The 8,754-nt window shown below is 41.9% G+C and overlaps 1 protein-coding gene and 1 non-coding gene across 2 annotated transcripts in view; both read left to right on the forward strand.

Annotated features, from left to right (window-relative positions):
* Window positions 1–8,754, forward strand: part of abr (ABR activator of RhoGEF and GTPase) — a 143,066-nt gene that overhangs the window by 125,901 nt on the left and 8,411 nt on the right. The window lies entirely within an intron of this gene.
* Window positions 7,186–7,258, forward strand: trnav-aac (transfer RNA valine (anticodon AAC)). The gene has a single exon. It is a non-coding gene; the product is annotated as a tRNA-Val (tRNA).

Here is an 8,754-nt window from a genome sequence, read left to right on the forward strand (position 1 = left end):
ACACACATACACACACAAGCTGTGATTCCTCTCTTTTATCCTTTGCCCTCACCTATTTATCGCTGTGTCACTTCCATCTGTTTGCTCTGCCTCTCTTTTATGCTCAGTATATCCCTCTCCATGTGCGTGCGCTCTCTCCCCGGGTGTCTTTCTTTAGCAAAGAGTTGACTATTGTTCTTAACTGATGGCTCTATTGACTGCAGCAGAGGCAGTGATGTAGTGTTGAATTTAAGGGTGACTAAACTGACCTGCCGTAACACAAACCACATTATTTAAAAATGCCCTAATTTCTGCCTTTTTCCTTCTTAAATGATGTTATTCTATAATAGCGCTCAGCTATCTTATGCTACTTACTGTAACACAAATTGTAAGTATTTGTTACTAAGCCTTTTATCTGCTTTGAGAAGTGGTTAGTATGCTTCAAGCAAGTGTTTTCCTGATAATAGCAGAAACCACTGCAGTAATGGATACGTCTGTTTAACATGACATCACAATATGCTTTACTATTGTCTCTTTCCTGCCATTTTGTATTTCACCTTATCTGCAATGCAAACATCTCTGTTATTCCTCTAATTCCTCAAATAAAGCTACTTAAGATGATTTCATGATATTTCCAACTAAATTGTATTGGATATGAGAGGTTTCAGTATTGGTTTAGCTCCCCCTGCTGTTCATTTTAAGAAGTGTCCCCCCTCTGGCTGAGCTGATCCGATGCCCCTTTGGCATTTCAAGCCCAGATTCCACTAATTAACTGTCATATTATCCCAAATAACCTTAGAAACATGCATCTATCTTATTTGCACCAGTTTATCATTTTAATTATTGTTTATAACTTTGACAATTATTAAGTGTTGCCAATTATTGTCGGGTTCTCCGCAATGTTTTGATGCTCATGAACTATTGGCCTTTCATTATGTTTATATATGAACTTTAAATTTTTGAGCTTCATTTAGAAAGGGAAATTGTCACTTGGTCAAAGCATTCAGGTTGTACTGAGTGACCCTTGTGTTAAGGGATCTGTTACTCAAAGATGGGTCTGATATGGCATGGCATGGCATGGCATGGCATAGTTTAAATGCAGGTTCTAGACTGTGACTTTTGCATGGGAGCAGACAAAGGGCTTTTTTTTGTTTGCTCCAGAATGCTTTTTTGTATGTACAAGACACATCTACATCCTCATCTGCATCATGAGTGCATCTGCAGTATTTTAAGCTGTAATGTGTGTCCGTGATAAACCGATTCAGGACAAAGAATCCAAGTTGAGGTTGGCTTGACCTTTGGTTCAGTGCTTTCCATTATTTAACAGAGGCCTGAGGAAGGCTGACCACTGGGTGTCCTGAGCAGGATCAAACCAGGATTACATATATAAGCCCAGACATTTCTGCATCGACCTGCACGCCTTGTATTGATCATTCTTCTCCTTTCTGTCCCATGTCTCCGTGTCAGGACGTTTCTGCATTTCATTGCTGTCCAGATTTTTCAACTTTGCAGTTAGAGGCATGTGATACTGTCCTCCAGCTCTCATCCTGTGAGAAATCCCTGTTTCCCAAACTGCTTCATTTATTTTAATTTTCATTCTTCTTCATTATTCCTCCCCCGCATTCCTCCCTGCCTCCACATGGTGTTTTTTTTAAAGACAGGACAGGGTTAATACTAATCATAAGGTATTTCATTACGTATACTTTTATAAAAACATTCTGGCATTATTAGGGCCCGAGCGCCGACAGGCGGCGAAGGCCCTATTGGAACTGAAGGAATTATTATTATTCTTTTTCCGCCAAATGAATTGCCTTTTTGGAGGACTTATCATATTCAAAAACTCACCAAATTTGGCGGTCGCATCAAGTCTGGTGAAAATTTACGTATTTTAATGGTTTCGGGAATAGGCGCACAAAAATGGCTCGCTAGCGCCACCTACAATATTACGAAAATTCAGCCCCTGCACTATGTTTATCATAGACTCACGAAACTTGGTACACATATGTAGCATGGCAGGGCGGACATAAAACTCCATGGTCGCCCCCCCCTAAACCCAACAGGAAGTCCGCCATTTTGTTTTGAATGTGCGAAATTAGTGCGATTTTGCCCATTTCCACATGTCGTACTTTAACGAACTCCTCCTAGAGCTTTCGTCCGATCAGCTTCAAACTTGGTGTGTGTCATCTTAACATGTTAACGATGAAAAGTTATTAAAAGAAAAACTTTTCGTCATAGGGCGTGGCCGTGGCGGGTCGGCCATTTTGTGCAATTCGCCACCGAAACAGGAAGTGGGTGTAACTTGAGCGTACGTTGTCCGATTAGCTCGAAACTTTCCACGATTCATCAGAGTCCACCCCTGACGACATCTACATGCCGCTATTGGCTCAAAGTCATAGCGCCCCCTAGTGGCAACAGGAAGTAGGCCTAAAAGACAAGGTGCTATACTTTAACGAACTCCTCCTAGAGATTTCATCCGATCAACTTCAAACTTGGTATGTATCATCCTAAGATGTTACCGATGAAAAGTTATTAAAAGAAAAACTTTTCGTCATACGGTGTGGGCGTGGCATGGCGGCCATTTTGGGTGTTTAGCGATGAAGATGAAATTGGCTGTAACTACAGTGTACGTTGTCATATCTGCTTGAAATTTCCCACAAACACCAAGAGTCCAGGCCTGAGGACACCTACAGGCCAATATGGACTTTTGGTGATAGCGCCACCATCTGGCAACAGGAAATATGCCGTCTGACAGGAAGTGAGTGTAACTTGAGTGTACATTGTCCAATTGCCTTGAAACTTTTCAGGATTCATCAGAGTCCGCCCCTGACGACATCTACATGCCGAAATTCGCTCAAAGTCATAGCGCCCCCTAGTGGCAACAGGAAGTAGTTCTAAAGGACAAGGTGCTATACTTTAACGAACTCCTCCTAGAGATTTCATCAGATCGACTTCAAATTCAGTATGAGTCATCTTAAGATGTTGAAGATGAAAAGTTATTAAAAGAAAAACTTTTCGTTAAACGGTGTGGGCGTGGCATGGCGGCCATCTTGAGTGTTTAGCAATGAAGAATTAAGTGGCTGTAACTACAGTGTACGTTGTCGTATCTGCTTTAAATTTCCCACAAACACCAAGAGTCCAGGCCTGAGGAGACCTACAGGCCAATATGGAGTTTTGGAGATAGCGCCACCATCTGGCAACAAGAAATATACCTTATAGGACAAACATCATCCGATTTACATGAAACTTAAAACGTGTGGTCTACATGTGATACTGAGGCGGCCCCTATATTATGACCACGCCCAGTCACTCAGGCCACGCCCCCTTTCATAACATTTGAACCGTTTAACGTAGATTATGTGAGGTGTCATTGAACCCAGCAGAGACTTCCTTTTTTATTGGTGATGTTTGACCCGCCCCTTTATGATGCGGCCACGCCCCCTTTCCAAGATAAGGAGCTGTATGACGTATAGGCTTGTGTGAGGTATCAATGAACTCAGCAGAGACTTCCTTTTTTATTGGTGATGTTTGACACGCCCCACTATGATGCGGCCACGCCCCCTTTCACAGATAGTGAGTTGTATGACGTATAGGCTCGTGTAAGGTATCAATGAACTCAGCAGAGACTTCCTTTTTTATTAGTGATTTTTGACCCGCCCCAGTATGATGCGGCCACGCCCCTTTTCACAGATAATGACTTGTATGACGTATAGGCTTGTGTGAGGTATCAACGAACTCAGCAGGGAGTTCACTTTTCATGGGCGACGATTTTCAGCGTACGAGTGACGCGCAAATACGCGGTCGCAAGGAGAGGCGTCCGCCGGTAACCCCGAATGGCGCGGGTTAGCGAGGGCCCTCCATCGCTGCTTGCAGCTTTAATTTCCTTTTTATTATTGTTCTGTAATATGCCTATTCATTTTTTTTAATAATATCTTTACTGAACTATGTTCAAGTACAAATTGTTTTATTTAGCTTTTTAAATGGTCAAAAACTGCTTCACAAATTAGTCTTGAAATTGTCAAAGCAATATTGAATGAAACATTCTAAAAACATGCACATACCCATTATGAGGAGGAGCAACTTCCTGTGTCTTTTCCAGTGACTTTAGGGCATATTGCCTTTTCTCTTTGTGTTCATCTGTGGCATGCATGGTGTTTTTTTACAGTGTGCTGAGAGGAATGTGGCTGTTAGAAGGTACAGGAGCACACTGGGGAATTGCCCTCACTCCTTCAGCCTAAAGCGGCATCTAATTAAGACACAGTGTGATGAGATGGGAGGCTGGCTGGGAACACTAATTAAACCAGAAGCAGACATAATGTATCATACGTGTCCCAGCAAAAGAACAAATGATGATTACGCCGTTGCTCGGTTGTAGTCGGGGTTTGTGGCTGTGTAATTAACATCCTGTTCTTTTGGCTGATGACCTGTTTACCGTGCAGGTGTGGTTTTCTTTTTTTGGGGGAGTTACACAGCCAACCTAGTGGGAGGAACAATGGAGCTGTCGTGCCGGCTTAGCCATGGGATGGAATCAGATCCAACCATTATCATCCGCCCTCTTGCCCCTGCTGCATTTTAGCCCACATACGAAATCATGCTCTTTCATTTAAGTACGTTGATTAGTGCAGATGAGATATTAAGGTTTCATCCCTCTTGCAGGCCTAAAATGCCAGCCAGTCCCCTAATGGCCTTTTATGTAGGGTGCATAAATCTCCATCTGTCCCCACCGGAGGGCATAGCCCTTTATTGGCCCCAATCCATCCCCCGTGCACAGGATCTGCAATTGGTTAATGAGATCCAGGAGGGGAGCGGTACGTCAGTAAAGTTGATACCCACAATGACCCCCTCATGGATAAGTCCAGCCTCATCGCTTCTGGCCATATGCAGGGTGGTTTTAGTCTCAGCAGGGTGAAAACAAGATATTAATCATCGAATTAGGTGGTGAGAGTTAAGAGATGTGGACTTCTGGTTACGGTCATAACATGTCTTATCAGTGGTCTGGGCTTAGGTAATGACAGAAAAGTTGTAAGTTCAGCAAAGAGGATGACTCGGGCTTAGCACATGAATTCAGGAAATGTAATACATTTATCTGAAATAAGAAGATAACCAGTTTTGCTGGTTTGTTTCAAAAGATTTTGTTTTTCAGCAGTTAAAAAAAAAAAAAAATCTCAGTTTACATTAACAAAACCAGGACAAAGTTGCATTTTTTGGGTCATGGGAGTGCTACAAAACTCTCTCCTTTTGGGAAAAAAAGGTTCTGAATATTACATCAGAACTGAAGTAAGACTCCCTCAGTTGACGACTCCACTGAGCAAACATTTGAAGAGATGATCTAACGGCTTACAAATGCTACATGCTGTTCGTAGTAAAGATTACAACTAACCTGAATAGTGAGGTAATGAACTTGCTCACAACTACATGATGTTCTCATGAGGCCAACGAGGGAAAAACATCACTGTAGATCTGTCTAAAACAAACATGAGAAGGTTCATCAGAGGACAAAAATGTGACTTAGATCCCAGTCTCTTGATAGCATACAGTATGTGAGTTTTGTCACTGCTGCACTAGATGAACTCAGAAATTGAGTGGTTATATTGTATTGTATATTATATTGTACAACAGTGGAACAGAGCAGTGTTTGCATCTGTGACTGTGAAGGCCTGATAAGGAAGCTGACAGTAACTAGTATTAGCCCAGGGAAGCTGAACAGCGCACAAAATAGCAACAACATGAAGAGGAAATCATGTGAGAATAGTGTTTTTAAAGGGGGGAAAAAACCTAAAAGCACTATTGAATGAATAAGGTGCTTGTGTTTAACTCAAATTCACAGCATTAAAGGGATATTTCACTCTTTCTCTGCTTGTACGTGTGGGATAACGCATGATTCTGTGTGCCGACTGCAGGCATGGTTGTGTTACATAAGTGTAGTACACATCTGTGTGTTGCTGTTTACAAGCCCTGTCAGAGAATCACACACTGCCTGCAGAGATGAGAGAACACTCTGCAAATCACAGCCCTGTGCCGGCTGAAAACCCTCGCCGATTGGCTCAAACAAGGAAATGAGGGTACGAAGGCAACCTGGCAACCGAGTCAAAGGCCTCACATGGCCATGGTGACATCAGCAGCTGTTACAGTAAAGAGACTCGCTACCACTGATGCACATATAAACATTATGTGGTTAATTTGTCTGAAAATAGTCACGCCGCTTGTACTCTGAAGCAAATAAACTCCGTGCACAAACACTTCTGTAATCCTGCTACCAACCAGGGAGCCGTGCAGTTTGAGCTACGTTCTAATTAAAGGACTAATAAAAAGCTCTCTGCAGCTGAATGAATATTTAATCAGCCAGAGAGCAGCAATCCAAGACTGTGATGAAACACAAAGGACAAATTAGGCCGAAATTCATTAATTTAGCATATCAAAAGATCAAGTTGTGTTTTGAATATTGTCGCCATGCATGCATTAACTCTTCAGCACAGCCACAAAGGACTAATTAAGTGTGTCAGACTTTTTATTATTAAAGGCTTTAAACATTATTTCAGTAACTGACTTGTTTGCACAATTTTCTGTTTCCAAACACGCTTACTTAGATTAGTTTGTGTTAGATCTGCGTACATGTTCAGCACTAGCTTTCAAAAGAAATCTATATTCATACGCATATAGGACAAACAAGCATCAAAATATATAAAGATCACATCTGTATCAATAGTGCACATAGTGCTCACAACCATATATATGTGTGTGTGTGTGTGTGTGTGTGTGTGTGTGTGTGTGTGTGTGTGTGTGTGTGTGTGTGTGTGTGTGTGTGTGTTGTGTGTGTGTGTGGTGTGTGTGTGTGTGTGTGTGTGTGTATACATGGTGGTGTGTGTGTTTGTATACTTGTGTCTGTATATATGTATAGTGTGTGTGTGGTGGTGTGTGTGGTATGTGCGTGCCGTGTGTGTGTGTGTGTGTGTGTACGGTGTGGGTGTGTGGTGTGTGTGTGTGTGTGTTATATGTATATATATATGTGTGTGTGTGGGTGTGTGTTTTGATACTGTGTCTGTATATATGTATAGTGTGTGTGTGTGTGGGGTGTGTGGTGTGTGTGTGTGTGTCCTGCTGTTGCTGTCAGTCTCATACAGATACAGGCTGTAGGAGCGTGGCTCACACATTACATCACAGGCAGTAATGTTTGAAGACTGGGGGGGGTGGGGGAGTGTGCTGTAGCCAGTTCCCGTAGTGTAGTGGTTATCACGTTCGCCTAACACGCGAAAGGTCCTCAGTTCGAAACTGGGCGGGAACAGCGTTTACTGATCTAGAGAAACCTTGTGGTGTATTTTTTATTTTAGCAAATCAAATCAAGGAAGAGATGTGCTGTTGGTTGTGTTTGAACAAAGTTCTTCTTTGTTGTATGTAGTGATTTAATGCTTAATACAATTAAAATAAAAAGCCATCTGTGACTAGTTTATCACTTTTATTAGAATAAGCAATGCATTCAGCCTTTTTTTTATCACACAACATTTTTTTTACATTCCACTTCAAGCCTTTAGTTTTCAAATTTTCAGAAACTCTTTCAAACGATTGACAAACATATTTTGACGCTAAAGGCTGTATCAACACATAGCGCTCAGTAAATCATTCTAAAGACCACTGAACCACCACGGAAGCGGTTCTCCTGTACTGCTGCCGGTGAAAAAGACGGACCATGAGCAGCTTACCAGCATGACTTATCTTACCTGATCTGTTATGTCCCTGCGGATCAGTCTGGGCAGAGTACAGCCTGTATGTACAGGCTCAGGGCTGTCTTCTTTTTTTGAAGTTTAGACTCGTGGTCATGATATATTCTGTTCTGCTTGACTGTGTGTGTGTGTGTGTGTGTGTGTGCGTGTGCGTGTGTGTGTGTAAATAAATGGGCAGCTCGGTAACCAGCTGAGTCCCAAACCTGGTACACACTCAGTAACAGTATGAGCTGCTTGGAGAATAATGAGTTCCTACATGTCAGAGCGACATGCTGGTTGACTAACTCTGTCCTCCAAACACATACACACACACACACACACACATTTTTATTGCATTCTATATGCAATAAATATGGAAAGCAAGGAAAGCACTTCAAGTGTGTGTCCCTATAGGAAGGCGTACAAATCAGATGTGTGTGTAACGGTCCACTAGATTAGAAGTATCCGTGTGCTTTGCGCCATTCTGGCCTCTCAGTCATGTATCTTTGATAGTTTTCACGTTTCATGGTCCTACAACGAGAGCTTTGCCACTGGAGTGATGTGATTCTAATCGGAGCCTTATTAGCCTGAGGATGTCTCTAAAAACCACGAGACAATTTCTGACTTTAATCTCTTGCTAGACATTTGCATGAATGCACACACACAATGTATAGTTGCTCACGTGTTTGAAACCCCCTTCAAGACTTCATATGAACATAAATCATTGCCAGTGACCTTTTTGGAGTGAGATGAAAAGGGACTAAAGCTATCCTGGTTTGCTTTCTGTGGGTCCTTAAAAGGTCTGAAAATGTCTTAAAATACAGAAAATAAGCAGAAGTCAGCTTGTTGTCTTATTTGCCATAAAACACCCTTAATTCCTTTGTGTAATTTCTACTATGTCCATACTGTCCACCTTCACGTCTTTGCTACATTTAGTCATATTTAGACTAGTATAACCAGCTTTATTTGGACACATCGAGGCTGCATTACTGTGTGCTGCCCTCTTTTGTTCCTAAATGTAAGTGTAATATTCAACCAACTCATTTCCCAGGAAAGGAAAAAGCTTATTATTCGTTATTAG

The sequence above is a fragment of the Etheostoma spectabile genome, chromosome 13 (assembly GCF_008692095.1).
Source record: "Etheostoma spectabile isolate EspeVRDwgs_2016 chromosome 13, UIUC_Espe_1.0, whole genome shotgun sequence".
Lineage (NCBI taxonomy): Eukaryota > Metazoa > Chordata > Actinopteri > Perciformes > Percidae > Etheostoma > Etheostoma spectabile.